The sequence below is a fragment of the Columba livia genome, chromosome 11 (assembly GCF_036013475.1).
Source record: "Columba livia isolate bColLiv1 breed racing homer chromosome 11, bColLiv1.pat.W.v2, whole genome shotgun sequence".
NCBI lineage: Eukaryota > Metazoa > Chordata > Aves > Columbiformes > Columbidae > Columba > Columba livia.
Window position 1 is genome coordinate 8,972,860 of NC_088612.1, and position 24,434 is coordinate 8,997,293.

Sequence of the window (24,434 nt, forward strand, 5' to 3'; positions counted from 1 at the left end):
TAAGTACTGGATACTAGCATGGTTAAGATCTCTACTTATTTATGCTTGAAAGGCATGTCTTAGTATTCAGTACATGTCATATGTGGAGAATCTCTCTCTGAAAACATAGAGAGTTTAAATCCTGTAGAAAACACAGACTCCCCTAAACCCATCCAGCTGTTTTCTGAGATGGCAGATACTTTCTTCAGGTTAGTCTCTAAGGCCAGGGGTATTTTAGTATCTCCCACTTGTGAACTTCTTCAACCATTCTGTCATCTCTGCATCCTAAATTCAGGGAGGAAAAACACAGTGAAACTTTCAAAGTCATTAATATTTTTGTATCTTTTGTATCCCTGTAGCTACTCTGATGTAAATCTGTGCAGAGTAAAGACTGTTTCAGCAAGGATGGCGCGTTCATATATATCTAATGCATGGGTAGACCAAGTTACAGATGTAAAAATAGCATAGAAATAGTATAGTCTGCAGAGACGTGAAATAAGTGTCTTTTTGCACTATTTTTCCTGTGGCTTCTTGTAACAAGTGTAAGGTATGTAGTAAAAGATAAATCCTGTAACTTCGATTTGTCACTAGAAAAGTGCAGAAGGGATCAAAGATGTTGCCAAAACTTAATTTCCCTATAGAAGCAGGAAATTCATTAAATTCTATACCCAGGTGATGCTAGAAGGATGGCATGTCCCAGACTCCAGAGAAGGAAGAAAAACTCAATAATACTCATTGTCAATCCTGGAAACAATATTCATCCCTAAGGCTGCTGCCAGAGTCTCTGGGTAACAACTTTGCAGTCATACAAGCTTTGAATCCACTTCCTCCCCTACAGAATTATAGATTGTTGAGCTAGGAGAGATGATTACAATTATCTACCTAGCATGAGGTGGTAATTTCATCGAATTGTGAAATTCGCTATACCAAGGCCATAATGTCTTTACAGGAAGACATCCAATCTCAATGTCAATTGCATGGGACAAAAATAATTCCTGGGTTTTTGTGTGGGCAGGGGATAAGACCCACCTCAGTCATACAGTTAGTGTGGGATTGACCCACAGTCTTTCCATCTCCTTCTTCAGAAAAATAGTAATCCATATTGAAATTTTTTTTGTGAGGGACTATTTTATTTTTTTTTCTTGAGTCTGAAAATTATGGGTGAATAATGATCTCCCAATTGCCCTTCACAATCATGATACAGCCAAAGAAGTTAATAAGCCACCTCTGTAGCACCCCTCCCTTCTCTGTACAGACATTTTTTACCACATGGGTGAACACAAAGAAATAATCAGATAGGAGATTTTTCTTCTAAATTAGGCCTCTTGTTTGTAAACTGAAAGAGTGCTAATGCAGTTCAAACTCAGCTGTGTACCACATACGCACACTCGGCCCAGGAGTATTATAAAGAGTGGGAGAATAGGAGGTTTTGTTCTATTCTTCAGTCTCTTTCTATATGAGAGAGCCATTCATTCAATCCCTATGCTTCTCTCTCTCTCTCTCTCTATTTCTCTCCATAATGCCAGCATTAGCTGCAAGCTGCTAGCTGTAAAAGTGCTTTGATGTTGACCTCTCACTGCCATTGACAGACCCTCATTGGTGGGTGAGTAGCAGAGCAATAAGGGCATGTGTGGGAGAAAAGAGGATGAAAGCCTGGACAGCTAGGAAGGGATAATATGAACAGATTCCTGCCTGTTCACTTAGTTTCTTTTTTTTTTTTTTTAACTGGGTCTTCTGATTACAGAGGTTACGAACCAGTAAAACTTCAGAAATGACCACTGAAAGCCTGCTGTACATGAAGAATCAGATAATTGTTCCAGCTCTTGCCTTGTAAAATTAAATCAAGCCATGAACTGGGCAAGAACGCACAGGGGAGTTGAAAACATTTTCCTGTTTAAGGCAATGAAATAGTGGGGTTTTGTCTGATACATACAGTAATATTACAAGGGCAAGTAGCATGTAAATGGCATGGGTGTAGGGGACACAGGGGGGAGATGCCTACTAATGATGTTGATTATTTTGTTTCTCATCTTGTGCCAAAACCTAAAGCATAAGTCTTGGACTTTAAAAGGATCAAAACGGAGAGGTGCGCGAAGAGGTCAAACGATTTATGCCCCAGGGAGCACGTGTGTGTGTGTGCACATGGATGTACGCACATAAAAAGCTACCTACTGCTCCCTACAGTGATCTTGCACATAGTGTATCTGTGTCCAGATCACAGTGGGGCCTTTGGTCCAAAGGCAGCTTTGCACCTTCCAAGGAGAGCTGGGAGACTGAGGGTACAGTCGGGACCGTGGGCACCTGGGTCCCAGACACTGTGCTGTCAGAGCGTGGGCAGCAGAGCTGGGGAGCGCAGGCAGGCTTCGCTGCTGCCTCTGCCTGCTGGGGCAGGACATCTCCAACCACTTCACCTCCGCACTCCCCCGTCACCTCTGTGAACGCTCTGCTTGTTGTGCTAATAATTAAACCCTAAGACTCTAACTTGAAATGACCAAAAGGCTCTTCAAGGCCAACAGAGGGAGCAGGAGGGAGAGAAAGTTCAAACAAATTTGAATTAGAAACCTTGTTTTCAGTTGCGATCTGAAGGACCAACTTATCTCAATAAAGCTGCATTTCTGATAGTTCCCATTGCCTGTGCTCTGTAGAGTAGCATCTGATCTTCTGCTGGTTTGAACCATGCAGAAATGTGTTCTACCTCCACTTCAGACTCTGCAACAACTCCCTGTTGGCAGCATTAGGCCATCAGAGTTGCGTGACTATTTTAGGTTAGCTGTTGATCCTTGGTTTAAACCTGGCCTATGCCACTTGCAGCACACATACTGTCATGTGGTGGGTAACTGCTGGCTGGAACAAAATTAATCAGTTGTTGGAAAAACAGGGGAATGGGTGAAACAGGTGCCTGTGTTGCAAACTGCCATGCAGTAGCATTCATCAGCAAGCTCCTCAGGAATCTCAGCATTCAAATAATACTCTGTTACAAGCACTTAGATAAGAAACCATAATTTATGGTCTGGATTGGTTTTCTTCTTTAAAAATTATAAGGAATTCAGCACACACTTTTGGTGCAGGAACTCTTCACATGTTAATCTACTAGAAAGAAAGAAGTCTTTCACTGAATGATTAAAAATATTCATATTTTGGAGGGGACAAACTTCTACAGCACTTTTTGACTTGCTGTCTGCATTTGCTATCAGGGAACTAATTCTCCAGTCAATTTCACAGATGGTTTCCTGTCACTACTATACGATTCTATTTATTTGATAATAATTTTATAGGACTTTTCCAGAGGGATTTGGAATTACATGTTCAGCTTGTAGCGGTTTTTAAAAGGTGTGTGAATACTGTACTCAGTCTAAACTTCCTTGCCTAAACTTTTTAAATAGAAAACACGTTTTCAGTTCAAGCAAGAAATCATGCCAGCAGTGTCTTGGTTAAAGTTTTCAGTGCATTTATCTCCATGTAAAGGGAAGTGTATATAACCTTCTCTGTTCTGTCACTTTGCCTTTTGCTCTTTTCAACCGATTTGATATAAAGACTATTTTCCCCTTTCCAACAAGAAATGAAACAGGACTTCACTAGTTTTTCAAAAGGGAACCATATTTAAACTTGAACGTGGAATGTAGCATATATTTTAAATTTCATATTTGCTTTTAATTTTTTAAGATAGCCATGATGAATTTAAAGACTGTAGAAACCTGGTTTTTGTGCAAGTTGAAAGTCCACCCAAAAGAGAATGTATCTATCCTTTTTCCATTCTTTCTCCAGGAAAGATCTCTTCTGACATCAGCTTCTTCTTGATGAATATTTTCCTTGAAACTGTTTTTTTTGTTTGTTTTTTGTTTTGTTTCGTTTTTTTTCAAATGGTCCAGTTTCTGATAGGGACCTGTGCTGTTGCTAAGGTACCCAAGATCACAAGTCTTTCCAATTTGGTGGGGATCTGCCAAGTACAGCATTGTTGGAGCAAGCAAGGGGTTTTTGGTATGGTCACTGAGGAAAACAGGCCTTTGTGGGGAACAAGCTGCATTCCACAACTCCAAAGAGAGGATGTCTGAATCTGGATAAAGTTCCTTGAGAGCTATGTTACAGAAGCCTGTGGAGCTTCTGTGCAGTGAGCTAGGCCCACGATTATTAAAAACAAAAAAAAGGTCTCTTCTTTCGTGTTTTCAGTTAACAAAGCCTTAGGGGATCTGGATAGGCAGTTGGAGTCTCCATGCAAAAAGATTAAAAATATATCTTTACCAGAGGTATGGCAGCTGTTTTGGTAGGTACTTTGTATTCTGCTTGTCTGTGGGCAGCTGGAATCCTTACTGTTCCCTGATGCATCATTTCACTCCAGTGAAAACCATAAGCGATAACTCAGGAGGCAGTAAAATTACAGGGGTCACAGAGTACCCCCGGTATGCTTGAAATCAGGTCACCAACCTCACTCAGCTGGCCCTCTTGCTGATAACTCCCTTTTTCTCCTCTCCCCTATTCATTCTGTGCCTCAATTATTAAAAAAAAAAAATAATAACAAAAGAAAAAGATCTGACTGTCCACAGCTACGGCAATGGACAGTACTAGAGTAAGGGAAAATACATGTCTGATCTGGCCATGTGTTTGGCACAGCTGGTAACGTCCTGTGCTCCCGTTGTGCTTCGCAGTCTTCCAGCACTGCACAGAATGGAGCAAGTCCTGGTTCAGGAGGAACCTCCAGCAATAAACATGTGATTGTCTGCAGGAGTGACTGTCATTGACTCCTAAATGGTCTGACGAAGCATGTCAACATTGGTACTTTGCAATTTTATAGTATAAACTGAGCATAAAAAAGATGGAGTGAAAGAAGAGGAAAGGGATATGGATGCAAAAGGCAGAAGGCATTTAGTCCCAGTTTTCTTGTGGAGTTTGCAGATGAGCCACGAGTGGTGGAATGAACTGGATCAGTCTTTCAAATTCAGTTTTTTCTCCCAATACCAGCACAGTCAAGAATCTCTGTAATTTACAGGAACTTGGAATATTGCAGGGATATTGCCTTGATAATGTTTCTTCCTTGATTTTTCTCCTACTCTCTATAGCAAAGTAGCACTCCAAACTGAAGGGTACTGGGTCAATACCCCAGACTTCCAGTGAAGATTTCCAACATACCAGTTACTTCATTGATTCCTTGTTTAGTAAATACAGTCTTCCTGATAGCTGATCTTTTGTTTGGGCTTATTCAACTTTAATTTTTGCCAACTATTTTTTCTTTTTTTTTTTTAAATAACCAATTTCCTGGGAAATGTTGAGGTGGACTTCTTCAGTTTTGACAAATTGAAGTACAGGTACTAGATACTTACTGTACCAGGTGTTTCTACTCCAGGGGCTTCTTCCTCTCTCAGGAGTCAGTACTCTCCATTCTTCACTGAGACAAGCCTGTGGCTTCGCAAAAGTCCAATTTCACTGAGGGTTTTTTGCATGGTTTGATTACGTCAAAGCAAGAAAAAAAATACAGTGATGGCTTGTTTTCCTAAAAGCCTCCAAAAAATGTGGAGGGCATGAGCCTTTCTATTCCTCCTCGCTCCAAACATCCTTCTTACTGCTAGTTCCTTGCAGCAGTAGCTGCAGAGATCACTGTGCTTTGCTCATAAGCCAGAAACAGTCTGCCTTCCTTGCAGTGGAGAGGAGAGCTGTTATAAATCAGTAAGGGAATGAACACATTTCAGTTGCCTGCTCGGTAGGATGGGGGCAAGGAACTGAGGAAACCACCTACAGATGAGGCAGTTGTGTGAGTCGTCAGAAGAGAGAAATGTTCAGCACTTCTCAGGAGGTTTTTCCCAGTTGTAGAGCGGGAGCTGAGCACTTATGAGCACTTTTAGAAGCTCATAAGTAAAACTTGCAGCAAATACTGAGCTCAGTTACTGCGTGGACAGCCATGAGGAGGCCAAGACCCAGTGTTTCCTTCGGAAGGGTACTCCTCTTACCCAGGGAGCAGGAGAGACTTCTTCCAATGGATGTTATTGTCCAGAGCTCCTCAGGGCAGGTTTGTCCCTTGACTTTTAATAATCCATTTTTTCCTCTGTTTGTGACAGAAAATATGACTTGAGTTTCATTTTATAAAAATAGTAAAGCCAGAAAAGGTTGAACTCAGATTTGGCCTCTTTGCTTTCTAAAAGACAGCAATAGACATTTTCAAAAGACCAATTCCAAGCTTTATTATGCTACTACAAGGCCTGCAGGAGAGAAGAGTGTTATGCCCAACTTGTACTGCAGACAGAAAGATGGATTTTTAAATTATCTACCTTTGCTTCGCAACATGAACATTTCAGGGCAATTATCCTGAGATAATGCCTACAAATTGCTGAGGACTTTGGGTTTATAATTGCTCATGTTCATTTAAGGTTCCCAGCAGACTAGACCAGGAAAATCACTGCCAGTCAAGCCAAGGTTGATAGTGTACGGTAACTGAGTTTTTCTTAGAAGACAGACAAGCAAATCAGTTTTCTTTAAGAGCAATAATTCTAACTAATTGTTTGGTTTCATTGTGTTTCCATAACTGGAGCTGTTGTGTTTGGCAAGGCAGAACAGGGACACTTCCCATCCAAGACACATCCATGTAAATGAGAAAATTGAATTCCACCGTGTGAGGTTATTCTTGTACAGCAGTGAGTTGTCAGCAACACTCTACAGCATATCCCTGCGTTTCCTTATTTACACACCGGTAGCCATTCCAGTTACCTTAGAAAGTGGATCCAGAATTTACAGTGAGATAATGTTATCATGTCAATGCAGAAAGAAATAACTGTAGCTGTCTGCCATGTTTGCAATTAAAGAACATTCCTTAATGTAATATTTAGCTGACGTTTCAAATCATCAAGAACATTTGAAATAAAGAACACCCTTTCAAAGTAGGAATGTGTTCGTGTGTTCAGGTCATTTTACTACATTTATATATCTATTACCTATTTATATATTTCTATGCCTATTTGTATAGACCTATATATTTTATACGTAGCCTGACTCACCACTAGTTTTGTTGTGAAGCTCTGACAGCATTCCTATAACAGACATCCTCCACTGGCCCCAAGCATCCATTAGACAATGGAAGATTCATTTCATCATTATTATTTGCTAAGCACAAGCAGCACTGGCCAGTTTAGGTGTCTATACCCCAGAAGTTTAAAATCTCCCCTTCTGTCCCTCCAACTGTTGCCATTAGAGCAGCTGAATAACTGATTTTTCCCATCCAGTAACTACGATTAAAAGAAATATATCTAAAATAGGACTTAGCTGACATTTCTGACATTTGGGATAAAAAAAAAAATGCACAAGAATCAATCCTTCCTTCCACAAAGTTATCAAAAATATTTTGCTTGACCTATATCAAAATGATTGGGTTGTTTTCATGTTACTTTTTAATGTGCTTCAAAAATACTTGGACTGGAAAGATTGTTTGGAGAGAAATAGCAAAGTATACAGTTAAAGAATGTTGAAAGCGTGTCTAGACTTTTCTGAATATTTTTGCATCTTTTGTCTTTATTAGAATTTACGGATAACAGCGGTCAGTTTGAAGGTAGGTTTTTCAATGAAGAAACTAATTTCCTGAAAAATTCCACCTAGAATTAGGAAGCAAGTAACATGCCCTGCCCCAGCACTGAAAATGCCATTAGTACCTGCTAATGTACTACAGTAGCAGTTGCTAAATTATTCCATTTTTGTGGATTATTGTAATGCTCCCTGGGGAAAGTTTTTGGAACTTGTGCCTTTAGGAAGTTGAGGACATCATATGCTGTAGTTGGATACAATATTGAAAGTTGTCAGGTCAATACTCATCCTCCCAGCCAGCAAAAATATCTGCTTTCTTCTGAGTTGCTCATTTCCAACTCTTCTTCATTTCCTGCAAACTGTTGCAAAAATTATTTTCTGGGTGAACATTCAGATGGATGCTTTCTTGTTTGTTTTCTCCTGCAATATCTCCTGGTGGTTTTCTGTTTTCTGTTTAGTTTTGGGTATTTTTATCTGTCTTGTTGCAAATTCTGCCTTTTTTTTTTTTTAATTATTATTTTTATTTTTTAAATGTCCTGTTGTACCTAAAAAGAGCAGAGCTGAAAACAATTCAGGGCAGGGAGGCAAGAGAGTTCTATGTCACCAAATCTTTGTTTTGGTATATAAAGCACAGAGATACTGCCAGATTGTATTACCATTTTATTAATCTTTTCTTTCTCATTAAAATAAGTCTGTAAAAACCATAGAACTATTTCCAGTGGGCTATACAGGTACCAACAGATGACTTATGTCATAAACAACCAAATCTAGAGCTTCTAATAAATTATTGACGTCAAGACGTATTTCCAGAGAAAACCAAAGAGCATTGTTACCTGTGGCAAGCAGGCTCTCAGAATGAGGAAAAATCAATCTTTTATCTGCAGTTCTTCTCAGCTAAAAAAGTACTATCTTTCCCTAAAATGGATTCAGGATATGACGTACACATGAACTAAATTTTTCATTATCTTTCCAAGATACTAACTTGACTAATTCTTACATCTGAAAGATTCTTCTCATGTTGCAAAGTCTCCTGTTTACTAGTGTCATCCTTTTGGATGGCAAAGTGATCTCTCTTGCCATCTTCCTGGGCCTTAAAGGAACAACGCAAAAGACTGCTTGTAAATCTAAGAACATCTATCTGGAATATCAAATCCGCTTTGCTGGCCCATGGCCACCATGTTATGTTGTAGCATTCATAATCTGATCAGATTATGTTTTAGAACTATCTTCATGCATTTTAGTATTTTGGTTTAGGTATTTTCCCCTCCACTACACTCACTGGAATGTTGTGTCAGAAATCTTTATTCCAGTGGTTTGAAACATCTTCTGTGTTATGTGAACTCAAAGCCAGTTCATGGCCATTTCTTCCTGGTTCAGCCCTACACTTATATATCCTTATATAGCTGGTATGGACACCCCCTGTTCCTGAATTGTATCTTGTCCTTTTAAGCCATTGTTTACATAGACTGAACAAGCAAACTCTCTTAGTTTCCTTTTGAAAATATCTCTAGTTCTTTGATCAGTGTAATAGCCCTCTTTGCACCCTCTGCTCCAATTTGCATGCATCCTTCTTGAGCACGGGTAACTAGAATTTACACTGTGTTTCAGATAATATCTCACCAGTGCTTTGTATAGTAGCATTAATATTTTCCTCTCGTTATTAGCACTGTTACAGGCGATGAATCCTAGGATTGCATCTGCCTTTCCAGTTGCATTATATTATGGCACATATTTATCCTGTAATCAACTAGCAAACCCAGGTCTTTCTCTTCCTTTGTCATTCCCAAGAGCTTCTAGCAGAAATTCTCATTATTAGTCCTTTAGTGCATGACCTTGCATTTTGTACTGTTCAATTTCATCCCATTTCTATTACTTCTGTCCTCAAGGTCATCCAATTCTTCGTGTATGATATTGTGATTTTCGTTTGTGTTGATGGTTTGTCCCAACTTTGTACAATCTGCAAATTTCATTTGAACACTCTTCCTTTTTGTGCCAAGTTTATTAATGAACCATTAAATGAGATAAGTCCAAAGACTGATCTTTGAGGAACTCCCCTAATATCATCCCTCCAGCCCTGTATTTCCCCTTGCAGAATATTACATCTTCACTTCCCCTGTCACCAGCACAGACCTTAGAGCTCTGACTAATTCTCTGTTTCCCCTAGTGAACTAAGTAGTTCCTATACGTTTTAAGAATTTTAATTTAAACAATAATTTTTATCAAAAACCCTTCCAGGATAGCCTGGCACAGTCTAGCTTGCTTCAGGAAACTGATATGGTAAATGTTTGCCCTTTACTTCTTTTTATTCTTTCTTCACATTTGTTCTAAAAATCATGTCAGCTATTAGGGACTGACTGACAGCTCTTCCCTAAATCCCCTTTATCTACTCTAAGAAGAAGAAAATTATACTACAGGATAGAAGAAGTAGGTACAAAAGGGGTAGGTAGTGCTGTTCCCTCCCCATGTAATAGTGCATGGCTTTGCCAGCTCTGTTAGCTACTGACAGTTGCTACTGGATCTCAATTTTGTGCCTTCATTCTCAGCTACAGATCACCCAGTCTCCTGGCCAAAATGCACTGATATTTTAATTTTGCCTCATGTTTTGAGGTAGCTATATTTCTAAATGATGCCATCTTTGTCATTTCCTAATGTTTGACATTGCAACTTTTAAGGGAAAATAAAAACAAGGTGTTCATTTAGGCTTGTGAAGTTTTCTGCACACTCAACCCATCCTTTCCCCCATTGCAATTTTCATTCCTTCTTCCCTTGTTCTATTTCCATTCACTTAAATTATGTTGCGATTCATGAAGTTCCTTTCCAAAGTACTACACCTTTTTTCTGAAGTTCCTTTTTTCTCTCATCTCTCTATAACAGCATCCTTACAAACTCTGAATTCCAGAGTTTCATGGTACCGTCAAAACTCTGGCTCCTCCTGGCCTGTCAGTGTAGGAGATGTGCCAGCTGTGCACACACACACTGCACTGGGCCTTGCAGCAAGAACACAGGTGATCAGAGCTCTGTAAGGCTCACTGTGATGTTTAAGAAATCTGGATGTGTTCTGAAGGTTCTCTGACTCTTGTTTTTCTTCACTTTCTGGCTCATCACTGCTTGAAGGGGTTTTATGAGCTCTCTTGTTATGTCCGTGTGGATTTACCTCTCTCTGAAGGAAGGTCATACCACAGGAGTCAAAAAACCTTTTTTTCAAAAGCAGTGGCTACAAAAGGTGCCCTTTAAGTTTACTGGAGTGGCACTGAAATGTTTTTTGCTCATTAGCAAAGGTGGAGACTGACGGCGGACTGCAAAACCAGAGATCCTTCCTTGGGAGAGAACATGGCAGGACCTTTTGAACCAAAAAACAACTATTGTTCCTTCCACCCTAGTTTCTAACAGTGCCTTTCGCCTAGGTAGATACCAAGCTGTGTCAAATTTCCCTCTGTATTTTACTCAGAGCTTTTCTAGTATGCACAGAAGTATGTGGAGTTCAGCAAGCCATGCTTTAGATGAAGCAGCATTGCAAGCAGGATTCGCAGAACCAGAATTTGATAAGCAGAAATTGAGCATCTTGCTGGCCTGGCTGGATAGTGTAACAGGGTCGGTTGCATTAAAGTTTTATTTCACCTCTTGGAAGGTGCATTTCACTGATGGCAGCAAGCTGTGGTCTTCTGTGGAGTTGTGCACCAAACATCTGAGGTGCACCCTGGAAATGAGTTTCTCATCATTCTCATCTCAAATCCTCCAGAATTACTCTGTAAGCAGAGAAGAGAGCCCAATGTTTGCTTTTTATGAGCTGGACTCTCCTGCTCCATATAGCCTATGCTGTTTGTTGATTATTCTCTTTCTCTTGTGCCGTCTCTTTCCTGCTCTTGTTTATCCTCCCCTGTGTTTTACTTTTCTGATGGTTTGATCTCTTGTGCTGCCTCTCCTCAGCCCCAGCATGCTTTTCTGCACATTGGTTTTGATTTTCTTTTGCTTATGGGATTATACATTTATAACAGACCTTTCTTGGAAAGAAGGAATATGTCTTGATAGTCAGAATGAGGAAAACATCCTCTCTAAATATTCCCCTATGCTGATTATTCGGGCGAGGAGGAGGAAGAGTTTTAAAGCTTTGTCCTCAAACTCTTCCTTTTTGTGGCCTGAGTTGATTATTTCGGTATCAGGAACACTTCTTTCCTTTGCTGATGCCACTGCTGTTGTTATGCAGTGAGAATGGTGTATCGCGGTGTGACACCACAACTTGTGGTAATGTACCAGCCCTGGAACATGTTACCATGGCTGTTTTCTAATTCCCCATGGGGGTATATCTTGAAAGGAGACCTTGGCCAGCAAAGCTCTCACACAAGGTCTTGGTGAAAACACTGGTGCAGTTGTGGGGATGCGGTTTGGAGAACTCTTCCAAAGAGGCCCAAGGCCCCGTTCCAAGGCAAAAATCAAAACTGGTTTGCTTTTAGTAGAGTTGTATTATGCTGCAATGAATTTTGGGCTTCTCCTGTTTGAATTACTAGGACACCAGAACTGACAGATAGGGGCAAATTAATGAAAAGAAGACAGGAAACTGCCTAAGGTACCAGTCAGTGGAGAATAGAAGGGCTCTGCCATCAAAACCTTCCCCAGTGAAAAGACCCAGCAGGATACAGTGACTAAACGTATTCACCACAGCGCTGATAGTTAAAGGAAAGTTACTTTCATTCACCAGAAGTGGAAAAAGATATCTGAAGAAGCCCTTCTCCTTTTTTATTCCCTTAGTTCTTGTCAACAAAGTAAAGTTCTGAATGACAAGAGGGAAAATCATCTCCCTGCATTTCCAGCCAGTGGGGCCTGCCTGCCATGTTGCTGTGAATGGTGGGGAAATGATCACTCCCCTGAAGAGTGATTACAACCCCAGCAATAAAATGATGACACTGTCAGTGGAAGACTATTTTGATATTGTGTTTCCTGCATTCCATTTCCTGTGTGACGCCCAAGGAGAATTTTTTCTTTTTGTGCATGTGGGGGTTCAAAGGCTGAAACATTCATCAAGGTACTTGAGGAAAGGAGAACAAACCCCAGTTGCAATCAGAAGGCTGTGCTTTCCTTCTCTGTGCAGAATCCAGGGTGATTTCTGGGCCTGAGTCCTGTCCATAACAGGCAGTAAGTATCATCCTAGTACTCACTAAAATATTAGGGCAGGTGTGTCTAGTATGCTCTGGGAAGATCTTTATAGTCACACAGCTAAATGGTTACTTGGAGTGATATAGCAAAATGTCTCAAGGAAAGAATTGTTCAGAGAACTGGAATGGCCCAGCAGCATCCCATCCTCCATACACTGCTAGCAAACCCTTAGGATTGTTGTTTCGGAGGCGCTCAGACCACAAGCATCTAAGTCTTGGTCCTTGGTCATGCTGCAGATCTCTATTTCTTGCATTACGGCAGAATACATGGTGTTTCTCACAGCCTAAAGAATTTTGCTGTAATCCCTACGGTGTTTTACCAGTGCCAAAACCACCAGATTCTTAGGGTGATTTGTGTTTTAAAAATGCTGCTCCCCGAAACATCTCTTTTCGTATGCTTTGCATTGTAATCCTGCATGTGACATGCTGTACTGCACTTATCTGTGTCTTATACTAGAGAGCTTCTTCTCATCTTCTTTCATGGATGGGAGCAGAGTGGTTTAAATCAAAGCATTTGACTTTGAACCTCTCTTGAGCTGGCCTTCAGGCAAGTTCTTTCTGATCAAAGACAGAAGCCTACCAGGGTCCAGGTATTAAGGCTGAATAATTGGTTCAGACTAAAATAAGAACTGTCCCAAGCCTCCACAGAAAAAGTTTTTGTGAAGTTTTTTAAAAGTGCAGGTAACTTTTTTGCCCTTGATATACTTGTGCATTTTCTGAGGGAATTTCACTGCGGAGACTGCTAATGTGGTATCTAACCATATTTATCCTAGAAATACCAGTCAAATTTACTGTTCAAAGCTTGTTAGATTACTTGAGTAACAGATGGAATTAGGGGTCATGAAGCAGAGTGGTTTTTTGTATGGCAAAAGGTGGGATAGTATCAGCATAGCACAATATAATTGAAGTGATTTTGAAAGCTCCTCATTTCTCCCACAGCACAGGATTCTCTGTTTCTCTGAAGAAATGCATACATCGTGTATTTCCACAGCACCTATAGCTGTGGCTTTTCTGGAGATATCACAGACCCATCCAATTGGCGGGACAAAAACAAACCAACAACCAGGCAATCACAAACAGTTTACGAGACGGACCGGGATGCCTGTAGCATCCCAAGCAGCCTGCGCCTGTCTGCCTCTGTTTAGGATAAATACTGAAGCCGCACCTCCGTGAACTCTTCTGCCTTTGCCCATCAGTAATGTGTATATAAAAAGTCTATGCCTGGGGATCAGCTAACCGGATTATTCACAGACACAAAATGAAGCTGGCCCAATCCTGACGTCTTTTGCAGCCTTCGCTGCAGCCTGCTGAGAGGGGCAAAAGCAGGATCGGGCTCATAATTTTGGCAGACTTTGAGGAATGTGGAGGGAATCTGGAATGGGGGCAACAGTGGAAATAGGCTCACATTTTTGTTGTTGTTTTTCATTTTTAATAGAACAACTTTCAGTCGTAAAGGAAAGCCTGTTGACGTGGTGAGGCTTTTGTCTCTTGCTATAATGCCACTGGGCTTTGGATTGACCTGTGTGATACAGTGACACTGTGTGGTTTGAATTTTTACATACAGCTGCATAAAGCAATTCTCATGTAAATTTTGGAGGTAAATAAGCCTGCTGTTGGTCTGCTGCATGGACACATATGCTCAAACCATTAGGCTCGAAAGGAGATTAGAATTAACCCACCCATCTCTCACTGGCTCACTCTTTCCCTCCCCACCATGCAGCTCATACAAGAAACTACACCACCTCACTATTTTAACGAATAACAGCAGAGTTAAGGCTGACAGAAGAAAATTGTTGTATTCCCTCCCTCCTCCCCCCTTCCCACACCCACAGAGCCTCTGCTAGTGGCGGTGTGAATTTAGACGAGGCCACGAGCTGATTACCATGGCACAGGCGGTCAGTTTGAAGCTGATGCACTTCCCTGACTCCTTCAGCCTTTAAATTGCACAGGACTGAGCTGAACCCCTTCGGTTCCCACTGTGGCAGCAGGAATGCTTAGAACCTGCTGTATCAGGCCTTGTGTGTGTTTTCTTTCGCCCTGGATAGCTCCATTATCTCCTGCTGGGTGGGGAAAGCTTTCAGAGCCGAAGAGGCTGAAAAGTCCTTTCCAGGGACCTGACGCTGGGATGTACCCAGGCACTTCTGTGGGGTTTGAATGGGCAGGGTCTCACCCAGCAGCAGGCAGTGGCCACTGCACACCATCATATCTGGACTTGACATCTAAATGGCTTTGCTTTCCAACTGAGGAAGGTTTTTATCGCCTGTTCTTTAAAGGCAAGAGAGAGACAAAGCATGTGTGCACACATACACATGCACAAAAATGCAGAGGGGGTGAGTGGGCTAAGGGGGAACCTGGGCTGGGGTTGTTTGTTTATGCGAACTTTAAATAATTCATTTTTGTCCCTATTGAGCTCATCACAGCGTGACGAAAATAAACGTGTCTTCTTGGCCTATTGTTTGGAGCTCAGGATTGTCAAGCGAGAGGAAAATATTACAGTGACTGAGGGAGATACACGCAAGAGTGTGACCTTTAACTGCAGTACCTATAACCAGTCTCATCAAATTAAAGCACTGTATATTTTCCTTAATAATCTCTGATTAGGCTCGGGGTATGAGCGGACACGAACGCCCGCCATTGCTATGCAGCGGGAGGCCTGCTAAGCACCAGCCAAGCGCTTGGGAATAAGTGAGCAAAATGCTTTAATTTGATAGGGTTAGAATCCTGCAGGCTCTGGGGTGAGAAGTCACCAACAGCTCCGCTCGCACTGAATATGCAGAAATAAAAAAGTAAATTGCTTACATCTGCTGCAGGCAGGAGGGAAAATGATCTGATTGGACAGGCCGAGGGCTCTCCATCTCTTTTGGGTTAGAAAGAGGGGTTTGGAGCATCAAAAGCTCGTAATTGGAGTAATTCTGAATTAATGGACATATACACACACAAGCACACACACCATTTTGAAGCAGCTGGTCACAGGATGCACATGCTCAGGAATGTTTGGGGATTGCAAAAAAGCCATTTAAAATGTTGTCTCTTATTCCTAATATTATTGACATTTGGATTTCATGACCTGTAAGAAGTGCAGTAAGTACAAAAAGCCCTGCCCATCTGCCAGATAAAATTGCCTGCCTCAGCCTACATCTGTTTATTCACAATACAATTATTCTATCCCTCCCTCTGTCTGTCTTTCTATCTCTGCTGTATATCTGTTCTTTCATGTCTGAGGGTCTTCACTGTATGCAGAATCCCAGGCTTTAGTCTTGCCATCTGATACTGTATTTAATCTATGTATTTGATCAATAAGAATCAAAGACAAGGCTCAAGGTCTTTTTGGCACAAGGCGTTCAGCTTTGTGTCGGGTGTCAGAGGTTGTCTACAGTGTCACCTTGATGGTGTCACACTCATTTGTAACCTTATTTGCTTGCCTCTGTGATCACGGTGTGCCCTATGCTTTTTTTTCTCTCTCTCTTTTTTTAATGGTTGTTTTTATTAGTAAGGGAGGAGAGAGGTGGGGGAGCTTAGAGGTGGGAGGCTGAAGACATTAGCTTAGATCCTTAAGGAGCACCCTTCCTCACCCTCCTCCCCCACCTCTCGGTCTTCTCTCTCGAGTCCCTTACGCCACAGGATGAGGGTGTCACCTCTGCCTGACAGGCACCGTGTCCCAAGGGGGAAGAAAAATCCAAAATGACCAAGGGAAGAAATCCTACAAGGCAAACTTTCAAGAGTGATTTCTCAGCTTGTTGCTGATGGGGAAAGGCAGGCGCACCAAAGCCAGGACTGAAAGGCCACCGTCCAGGTTTCAGTCCACTTCTGGGTAAATCCACAGGGTAGGTACATCTCTGAATTTCACTGCCATTTTTCTTGGAGCCAGGATTCTTTGGATCTCACACTGATGCACAAACTTGAACAATTTGTTCTTTTATGGCTGCCTAAGGCTGTACTGCATCATTTCAATGGCCTTTTGTCTTGTGACAAGTATTGCAATGCCTATAATGTACTAAACATTCTAAAAATTCATGTAATTAATTCCCCAACATATCTAATATAGAACTATTATCTTGAGGACAGATAAATGCAGTTTATTTTTTTTCTCCTTTGCCTACACCTCTTCGTTTTCTGTGCTGTTATTTAACACAGAAAATAATAGCACAGTAAATGTATTATTGTGTTTGTGAAGGCACAAAATAAAGCTAGCAGTGTTTAGACCCAGATCCTTAGATGCAGACTGCAAGCTCCACCACAGATTTCCTGAGGTACTGTGGAAACTCAGCCAAAATTTTCACACATAGGTGACCAACATTAAGCATTCCTTTTTGAATCTTGTTTTCAGAGGCACCAGCCACCCACAGTGGCTGCGAGAATCAATGGAGACTGCAAAGATTCAGAACCGTGCACCTCCAGCCAGTGCACTCAGCTTTTCTGCCTGTAAAAATTTGTATTGCAGTATTATTTAATGAACTGGTGGAAATATTAGGACTTAAAAAGAGTTGAAGATCTACCTGCCCTGGGATTGTGTCCCTAATAACAGCTGTGATGGATGCGTAAGGACAAAGTACCTGAGAGAGAGCAAATAACTAATAGGAAAAAAATCAGTCGTATTTTTAAAAACCACAGGCTCTGGGAATAGAGGGGACTAAGTGCATAGGTTTACTGTTATGATTAAGCTGTATCTTACAATTAAGATGTATTTTGAAGTTGCCTAGAAGAAAGGACACCCTGAATGGATCCCACACGCTCTTCAGACAATGCTGCTTTTTATGTCTGAGCTGGCTGGCAGCCGCTGGAAGTAGAAAACGGGGTTGATTTTACAGGTTTTACTCTAGAAGCTTCTTGGGGAAGCTGTTTTTTTTTCTGGTGAAGGTGCCGCGTCTCTTGAATCACTCTGCTCGGGTCTCTGTCGTAGAGAAGCCTCTTTTGTCTGCCCAGCCATGCCTGCCACAGTCTATTGGAAGGTATTTGTCAACAATTATATGTCTATTAAGGACAAGTCAATCAGGCCATGTGCAAATAGCCAGACCTCCAGGGTCTGCCTATTGATAGGGACCTGTCAATAGCCAATCCAGTCTTTTTTCAACGAAACAAGAAATTAAGCACTCACCAAAATCATTGCTAGTCTAAATCCCTAAGGCCCATTTTTATCCTCAGAGTGTTGGTCTCTTCTTTTTTTTCTTCTTCGTTCTTCTGGGCTAATATTTGTTTTGAATAAACAAAAGAGACTAGAAGGTGCTTGTTAAAGCACTGTTTTAACTGTAAGAATAATGTCTCCTCAGTGTAATTAAGAACATTACCAAATGGTTGTGCTTGTAGGTGGCTGCAGTTAATCCTGATGGCAGTGAAACTATAAAGGAATTAATAACAGAAACTTTAAATTAGCCCAACTGTAATTAATATCTACAGTACATAAATATCTGCTCTTCCACCAACACAAATTTCAGACTTATTTACCTATATTAGGCTGGGGAAGGTAGTAATATTATGCAATATTTTCATGCATATTCAATTTGTAAACTCAACAGTTGATTTTGTAATTTATATTGCAAATTACTTTGCTATTTCACACACACAAGCTGGAGAGAGAGTGGGAGAGACAAGAGCGCGTGCTGGAAGCGTGCTTTAAACAAAAGCCTCCAGCAAAAACCATGACACGAAAAAGATGCTCCACAGGGCCATCTCCTTTGAACTGGCAGAACTCTGGTATCACAGAATACACTGGTGTTAAGCAACAAACGACAGCGTTAAATAACTTTGCACGGAGACCTGTAATGACCACAAATATTGAAAGCAGATGTAGTATTTAAAGCAGAAAGGATACCTGATCTGGCCTTTTTAGGTACATTACAGCTGGCTTTGTTAGTAATTACCAAAATAAACATTCTGTCCATCAGGGTTTTGTTTCTCTTCATTTCTACCTTTCAATCAGGACAAATAGTGAGAGCTGAACATTTTTTCCTTTATAGTCAAGCACCAAATTAATAACCAGTAAACGGATTAATATCATGATTTGGCATTTACCCAATAACTTCCTTAAGATGCCTGTTCTTTGAACTGAGATGATGCATTTCTGCCCTGAAAAAAAATAGTAGAATGCAAAGATCTATTCTTTGCAGAATACTGCCACTGGAGGATTGCTGGGTATAGCAATAATTTTAATTTGGTTACAAACTTTCTTATATTTTGAATTAAACCTTAACCAAGGGAGAGCTTTTAACTTGATTTTTATTGCTGGCTTTTATCTCGGTCTTATTTTAGTTACTTGTTTCATTAAAAAAAAATGAGAATTACCTTTTCAGTTTCCCATTTTCAAACCACAAAATACTTCTTAAAAAGTCATCTTGACTGTGCTTCCTTTTTTAATTCCCCACCCGCCCCCCCAGACATGGGCCCTTTAGAAAACAGCTTTGGTTGTTCTTTAATCTGATTTTAGCAGGTGCAGCACGTGGACGAAAGCTTTTCAGCAGATGCTTTGGGAAAATGACCACTATAGGCAGGCAATTTATTTCACTGTAAATATGAGCTATTTTTGCTTAGGAGCTCTAAAAAAACCACCAATCCAACATGTCTGTAGCCAGGTTTAGCACGCATGCTTCCAGCTTCTCTGAGCATGCTGTGCCACGTCAGTTTTCACATGCAAAATCAGCCCTAGAGAGAATATTTATGTAATAATCTAACTCCACAGCACATGAATCCGTAACATTTAAAAGCTCCATTTAAAATGATCATCTTTCAGAAATATATATGTGTACAGAAGAACTTTGACACTTACCTCTCACATAAGTACCAAATAAAAGGTATTTTTCTAAAAGCATTTAATTTGACTTCCTTTTTACCTCCCTGAACTCCAAGGGACAATGACTTCATAGATAACTGGAGCGGTTCCTAAATTCATAAATTTTAAAACCACAAGAGACCAGGTCACCTGACATCCTATGTGACTGAGACCAAAAATCCCGCCACCCGTTTCTGCTCAGCCCCTACTGAAAGAAAAGCACATATGTTTAGAAATTGTGTTTTCAAAAATATGCCCATCCCATCAGCATTGGTGTTTATCTTGTCGATGAACTTCTTTGAAACAACCAAGGAAGGTTTGGGGGGGGCTTTCCCTTTTCAGTTTTTATTCAAGAGAGAAAGGGCAAATTTTATATTCAAAGGGCTTAAGATGCTGCTGAAGGTCTGTCTTTTAAATTCCCTAAAGTTTAGAGAATTTAGTGAGAAGGATGGCGGCTCTTCTGCTCTGCATTCATATTTACACAGTAGAAGAGCCTGCAAAGAGCGTGACTCTCTAAACAGTGTGAAATGGGCTGTAATACCTCACTGCAAAGGGGTGAGCTAAGGACAGAATATTTGCCTTTGAATTTCAGGGGTTCTGTTTTTTTGATGCACATTGGTCAGCTTTAGCTGAGTTACTCGCTATGAAGTATCTTTTCCACTATGCCTTCTAAATCTGCCTCTTTTTTTTTTCACCTTCATTAACAAGTTATTTTCTTAATCAATATTCATGAAGAAAAAATAATGCAAGAGAAAGCTCTGTACCTTGGTAGGCTGGGACCTAATTCAGGCCTGCACGGAGGGAGCTCATTGCTGACACAGGGATAGCACTGGCTCGTCCTTCCCTGTGCTGCTCTGGTACAGCTGAACACTTGCAAAATTCAAGATTACCTGAGAAAAGAGTTTAAACATTTGATGAGCAATAGCACCTAATAACAAAGACTCAGCCATTATGTGTATATTTTCCTGCCTTTTTACATGAAAAAGGATGTAATTTTAATAGGCAGGAAGAGGTTATTCAGGGATGACTTTGTAAAACGAAATAGCACAGAAAAATAAATTGTGTTGTCTGAAAAATACACATAGTATAAGTATTCCAGATTTTGTTTGATAGTTGAATAGCATTTTTTCTGTGAAGCTGATATTTGTATTAGGTGGTTTCTATTTGAAATACCTGCATAAAACAGAACGGGCGACAAATCAACAAACAAAGAACAACCCTGCTCTGAAGCGCAGAATTTCATCCCTTCCTCAGGGATGGCGAGGCAGTTAAAAGGGAAGGGGTTGTGCATGTACCTCGAGCGATTCCCTCTTCACCGCGTGGAGGAACAGGCTCCGTCCAGAGAGGTTGCAAAAGGGTAACAAGTTCTTGCTGTGATTTTAAACTCTGTACGGGCAACGTCTGTCTCCCTTTTGATGAGCTGGAGAGATTCTTCTTCATAAAAAGAATTGCTACCCTCTGCCCTAAAGTTGCGGCGCGCTCGGTTCCGTGTCTCGCATGACACAGCTTTCTGCTCGGCGAGGACGCACACCGCATAGATTACTAGCATGAAGTTTTCTCCTACTCGAACACCGAGTTCACTGAACACAGGTTTGCTACAGATGCAAAACCTTAACATATGTGCAGGAAAGTGGACAGAAAGTCAGCACTGAAAAAAAATAAAATTATGCAACTCCAGCATTTTGCAACAGATGACATCCTGTTACCACAGTTTTCTATATGGGAAAGGGATAGTGCTTTCATGTGCCCTTTCTGAAAAGCGTGTACAGGCACAAATAGAGAATGCAATATATATGCACACTGTGCAGTGCCACTAGACAGAGATACAGCTCTGTGTACTGGAATACGGCTCAGCGACGGCTAAGGAATTTTTCTCATTTTACAAATTGTTAGGGCTCAGGGGTTTGCTAAAAATATTCTTTTGAAGCTCATCTAGTCCTTCATGAGTGTTCCAATTTATCCTCCTTTTATGGTGTGAAACTGGGTTTCGTTAGGGCTGGGTACATGATCTTTTCTGCCCAGTGCTCGAAGGAAAAAGCCTCTGATGCAGATACGTAAGGGAAGAAAGCAGCAGCTTCTGATCTGGTTATTTTGTGATCAAAATCCCTTGAAATGAACTTTGATCCAGTGGGTATTCTGAAGAAATATAGCTAACAAATATACAAACGCAACAGGGAAAAAAAAAAATAGAAAACCAACCTAAAGCTTTTATTCCCTCCTCTGTTTCCTTTGGCATCTTGTCATCAGCGGCAGCCCGATTCAGAAGAAACTTCCCCGGACTCAGGACCAGGCCTCTCCGCTGTACCCTCTTAGCAGGAGGGACCGACTCCTTACGTGCACGGCTTGTAGAGCACAGAGCACCTGGTGCTTAACAAGTGATAAGTAATAATAATAACTGTCCACTAAACACATAAATGTTTTAAGTATCTCACATAAGTGGGTAACTTGATTTGTAAATAAACTACATTTCAGGAATATTTCATAAACATCCTGTGCTAAGTTGGTGCCTGGGGTAATATAGATTTTCATCCATATTCATTTCTACGCAGGAATTCCCCAGAGCTGCTGGGGGTTTGCAGCAAGCTCATTCTTTCATGTTATTTTTTTTTTTTAATCACACACAAACCCCTTTAAAAATATTAAATATATATGTATACACATATATATATACATATATATAAACCAGCTCTAATTGCATCACTCGCTAAGCAAATGACCGCTTTTAAGTGCCGGGAGTGGAAATTCCCCCCCGGGCTGGTGCGGGCGGCGGGAGCGCGCGGCGGGGCCGCGGCCGCCTCCGCGGTGCGACAGCGCCATCTACCGGCCGCGCTGGGCGCCGCGCGGCGCTGAATGGCGGCGGCGGCCCCGAGCACAAAGCGGGCGTGCGGCATCGCCCCGGCCCGGCCCGACACCGCTCCCCGCGGGGTGCTGCGCTCCCAGCCGGCCCCGGCAGCGCTCTCAGCATCTCCGGTCGTTAATAAGGTCCAGGTGCGGGGCCCCACGGCCCCAGTGTCCGGGGAGCTCACGCCTCGTGTAGCAGTCGGGGGGTTTTCGTGTCGTGCAGCGCGTTTGTTTTCTCAAGGAGCGTGTTTTGGCAGCACCCGGTTGCTTATCATTTATTTATATACCTGATCTTAATCTCTCAGCTTGAGGATCAAATGGTTTTAGGATCTGTTTGTTTATCCTACAAAGCATGAGAATCTGGCTCAGGCAATGAGAGGATCCATAGCTGTGCGGTGTGGCTGCTGGGAGGGCACTGCCCGGGGAGAGCCTGGGTGCCCACGAGTGGCCAGCAGGTTTCCATATGTGAGATGAAGTGTAGATCTGAACAAAGGGCTTTGTACTGATTTCATCATAATAGTGACTAAGAAACATTTCTAATGTCAACTGGTTCGCTACTGGACCAATGCATCAGTGTAACTGGTTTGATTTCAGTTCTGTAGTGGACTGCAGTGATGGAGTAACTACAAATTCAAGCCATTTTACGTGTGTTTTTTTCATTTTGGTTGGCAATGCTTTTGGGTGTTGGCTTTATTTTAGAGCATCCAATTGCCCAGAGTCATAAATTTGACAATCAGCAATCGCTGTGGCGTGAGGTTGTGCTGAGTAGGTGTCCTGTTGTCCCCAGCTGTGTACTCTGGCAACAGCTGGAAAACCCCAGGCAGTCCCTCAAGCATGGAGAGGTCCTCAAATCAATTCATTGCAGAGTAGTATCACCAAAACCACTGAGAGCCTCTATCCTGGGGAGCACCCACCTTCTGGTTTGCTTATTTTATGCTCTTGCTTTGTAGCTACAGTGAGGCAGTTCTAAAGGCTCTGTCTGAAGACCAGTGGCTAAAGCAGCTATCGAGGGCCTTGCTTCTGACTTAATGTAACACCAAGGCTGGGAAAAAACATAATTCCAGTGTTTTCCTGCAACAGTGAAACCACAATCGGCTGTGATTGTTATTTAAAATACCACTGCTGGAAATGAGGCATGTCTCACTCAAAGCTGTACTCTTACAAGGAATGACGTGAAGGTATTTTTCTCTTGAGTATAATTGATCTGTATCTCTGTTTTCAGATGTAACAAAAACTGCAGTGTGTTGCTGGAGGTTTGAATGTTGTCATTAGCACTTTCAGAGTTCACCTTGAGGGGAAAGTGTTCCAGCCATGTGCTTATCATTCGGTTACCCTGTCTTACTGTACTTTTATGTTTCTTTCTGGACAGATTTTTTCCTGTGCTTCTGTTGTCTATCCTTAATATACGGAGAGCTATTTTACATATTTTCAGTTTTTAAAGGGAATGTTGGGTGCTAAGTGTTTGTAAAATAATAGCAAAGCATCTTCTGTGAATAGAAAATATGACCCAATGGACACATTTTGCTTTTTTAGTGGAAAATACTTTTTAATATATTAATGACATTTTGGGATGGATAGGGCTTTTTTCTGAGGAAAGAATTGCAGTCCTTGGCAGTATTAAAATGAAGGGCTGAGGAATGGGGGCTTGCAGATTTCTACCACAGTTCTACGGTTCCCTGACTGAAAAATTAAGTTTCTAACTAAATCTCTGCCCTGTTTCTAACGGGAAAGAAGCCGTTCTGGGGCTGGCAGTCCAGCTGCTGTGTGGGCGTTGGAGACTGGCAGGAAATGCTGGGAAGAAAATGCAACTCCATATATAAACTTGCTGGTGTTCCTTGCACCAAGACCTGTGGACCTTGGGCTGTGGCTGTCTCTTCCTCTGGGAGCAGGAATCATCGGGAATTATTCCTGCCGGAGTAACTCGAGCTGACCAGAGGTGAGGCTTTCTTAAGCCCCAGAGTTTCTCCAGAGAGAAGATGAAAGACTTGCGTTGCTTGCAAGTGGCTGGTGACTCTCAGGCAGCTTTGGCTGGACTTCACATCTGCCTGCTCGTGAACCTGCCTCACCCCACGCAGCCTGGATATTTTTATTAACACTTTGGCTTTGGTTTTATCCTAAAGGTGAGATAAATGTACGACCTCCTCTTGTAGTGATCCTTTTGGTCTTGGCTGGAGGACTGAATTTTGCCCCCAGCTCTGCAC

General features: G+C 41.6%; 1 long non-coding RNA gene across 1 annotated transcript in view; it reads right to left on the reverse strand.

Annotated features, from left to right (window-relative positions):
- LOC110355693 (uncharacterized) overlaps window positions 1-21,785 on the reverse strand; it is a 41,023-nt gene extending 19,238 nt beyond the window's left edge. The window contains exons 1-2 of the long non-coding RNA XR_010475395.1: window positions 20,688-21,785; window positions 20,157-20,282 (exon numbers count right to left, since the gene is read on the reverse strand). This is a non-coding gene — a long non-coding RNA (uncharacterized LOC110355693). The remainder of the gene's footprint in view (window positions 1-20,156; window positions 20,283-20,687) is intronic.
- Between the last annotated feature and the right edge of the window lie 2,649 nt (window positions 21,786-24,434).